Below are 3,147 nucleotides of genomic sequence, written 5' to 3'. Positions count from 1 at the left end.
GTCACCAAGCACCAAGTTAGCCAGTTAAAATCCGGCTGGATGTGAAACCAAAACGAGGGTGTTAAAATTTTCCTGGATGTTTTGTTCCTTCATAACCGAATATCAAAAGGCAAACTCAGTGTTCTTTTTTAAAATTATTTAAGCAACATTTTAGTTCCCTACATCAACATTTTTAGTTCAGTTTCTGTGGTTGCCTATCCAGCTTTTTCTCTACATTAGAAAAACATGTCATTTGTATGATTTTGCAGATGCATTTCTAATAAAGCATGTGATGAATGCATCTAATTAAAGTTCCCATAGGATGTATTAATTGTTTTTTTGTTCTCTCATGTCTACATATTTGACTTTGTTTGAGGAGAAAAATGCCCAGATTCAATTTCATGCGCATGAAAGAAATGAAACTAAAATGAACCCCCTATGAATAACTAGCTGCGTCATCATACTATTCAGTTAACAATGATAGTTACTTGGAGTTTGACAATAGCCAACATTACCTGTACTAGTTACTTGGTTTTGATCTTCGGTTTACAAAGTAAAAAAAAGTTGTTAGCTCAGTATGATGTTTTCAATATAAGATGATCAGGTTCCAGCTGTCAGTGAATTCCAGTGGATAAATTCACACAGCAGCTTGCTCCTTACAGGATGAAGATGGGGTTGTGATGTCAATAAAGTTTGGCTGTGCAGGTCCATGATGATATTTTCTGGTTATCTTTTACTTTTGTAGGATTTGCGTTTGAAGGAGGAGAAAATAATGTTTGAGGTTCATGATGTGTCAGTTGCATGTATCGAACCGTCCTTATTCATGTATGCCAAGGAAAATACGGTTTCCATTCTATGGTACCTTTAACACTCAAATAGCACTCAAAATTTGATTTATAAATGCTAGCTAACTATGCCATACAGACAAGCTGAGGAGGCACATGGGAGAATTCCTAACAATGGCACATTCTTCATGAGAGGTGTGTACTAAAATCTGTTTTTAAATGTGTTTAAAAAATGTGACCTCTATGGTATGTTTATGAATACTTAATTACTTAATACAAACCACAACAAGTCAAACCAATGTTTTCTACATATTAGGCATTATACTAAATAATAAAATTATTTCTTGAATTTATTTTTTTGGTCTTGCGCAGTTGTTTAGAATAAGTTCAACCTGATAAGCACCCAACACATTTGTTTTTCCATATTATTTTCCAAGGTTGTTTCTATATTGTAGCACTCTGTAATATATTTTTTTAACACAACATAAGGGTTGATAGGGAGGTTTCTTGTTTGTTACAGTTTATGTAAATACAATACTATAAATATGAAATACATAAAAATGAATCGCAATAAACATCACTATATTAGACTTTTTATTTTTAAGAATACAAAGACAGCATTAATCAATTAACTGCTTTCAAAACAATTTAATTAAATCAGTAATACTGTAAATGCTGATAATATTGATATCAGTCTCTTAGTGTTCATAATCGTCTGCCGTGTTGGTGGAAATGTACTTATTTATGTATTTTCAACAGACGGTTGGGTTAATAGAACAGACAAAAGAAAGTGTAGATGCACAGTTTGTGTTTGACCAGCCAGCTGAAAAAGAAGAAAACATACTTGAGAATCGCATTGTATCTGAATACAAACAACACAGCAATGTGAATGTTAATCACCCCTAAACCAGAATACATGGCACCAGTGTAAGTAAAATAAGTTACCATTGGATCTCATGTAGGCACAAGGGTAGCTGGAAACACTGCTCAGTGACAGCCAGTTTGAGTAGTAGAATCCTGCCCTATCAATCCACAACCACGTACCCTGGATAACACAGAATAAGTTTTACTGTCATCACAGGACTCTGCAAAAACATAAATAATTTAGTTTATCTGTAATTCAGCAATAATATTATAGACCAGTGACTATCATTGACAGTACTATTAACAATTACCGAAATGTGTCAAGAGTTTAATTATTTTGGAAAAAAAAAACCTGAATTGAATTATTTTATTAAAAGAAAATATTCTTGTATTTATTGCTGTGTTGATTGCTTAATAATGATCTTAGTGTTTTACATTTTAAAATGATTCAGTGTTTTATGCTGATATGCAAACATGTGGACAGGTATGTATCTAGGAAACAGTGACTGGCTACAGTGGCCATCGCTATATGTAACTGTGTTACCTGGAAGTTGTAAGCACCAATCCAAGCCAGTGGAAACCAGCAGAGGCAATCAAATTCTGCAGGAAGTACTGTTCATCAGGATTCTGTACAGATGCCAGACTAGCCCGCAGACTTACACAGTGTTTCTGAAGACAAAATACATGAATGAGAAAAAGAGAAGAATGAGTTAGCGAAGCTCTGTTGTTGATCAGATGCTGCAACACATCCAAGATAAATTATATTAAAATATTAGATGGTTTATCAATTATACAAGTACAGGAGCCCAAACTGACTTCTGGTACCGATTTTGTGTCCCTCGCTCCACTCCCCGTTTTTGTTTGTTTGTTTGTTTGTTTGTTTGTTTGTTTGTTTTTTGGGTGGGGGTTGGTTTTTTACAGGAATAAAAGTTCATATTTATTTTTGCATGGGTTCCTCATCCTGACATGTTTGACAGGTGTCCATTTCAGCGATTTGTGATTCTGGCTATGAATAAACATTGTGAAGTTAAATATTTACCTCAGCATTAAGCCAGGACATCGCTGATCTTACAATCTGAAAACAGCGGGATCTGTAATTAATCCACCCAGGTGGGCAGTATGCGCGTTCTGTCAAAAAACAAACAAAAAACACCTCTGTTTTATGTCTTGGCTTTAATGGGGACACTGACATGATAAAAAAAAAAAGTGCTTTCAGTGAAAGTAAAATTAAGCTTGTGTTTTATCCTCAAATGAGGAGAAAGTTGATCATTTACTAATACGCTATGATTGTTTATGGTTACTGATGGATGTTAATGGATGATAAATGGGGGACAGACAAAAATAATTTATTTTTGCAATGAACACTAGCAGTTTAAAATTAAACTCCAAATATCATTCTTCATATCATCAAGTGCATTTCATTGCAGAGACAAGACTTGCCTGAAATAGCCAACTCTTCAACAGCTATTTTAGCAGCGACATCTGTAGAAAAAAGCATCTCCATGGTGAAAAATTAATT

The 3,147-nt window shown here is 34.2% G+C and overlaps 1 long non-coding RNA gene across 1 annotated transcript; it reads right to left on the bottom strand.

Annotated features, from left to right (window-relative positions):
* Positions 1-1,345: 1,345 nt before the first annotated feature.
* LOC118242238 lies at positions 1,346-2,237 on the bottom strand. Its single transcript, XR_004776696.1, has 3 exons — positions 2,173-2,237; positions 1,710-1,809; positions 1,346-1,587 (listed from the first exon to the last, which is right to left on the bottom strand). It is a non-coding gene; the product is annotated as an uncharacterized LOC118242238 (long non-coding RNA).
* Between the last annotated feature and the right edge of the window lie 910 nt (positions 2,238-3,147).

The sequence above is a fragment of the Electrophorus electricus genome, chromosome 11 (genome assembly GCF_013358815.1).
Source record: "Electrophorus electricus isolate fEleEle1 chromosome 11, fEleEle1.pri, whole genome shotgun sequence".
Classification (NCBI taxonomy): Eukaryota; Metazoa; Chordata; class Actinopteri; order Gymnotiformes; family Gymnotidae; genus Electrophorus; species Electrophorus electricus.
The sequence above is the reverse complement of the archived record's forward strand: the minus strand, read 5'-3'. Positions and strand labels throughout refer to the sequence as shown.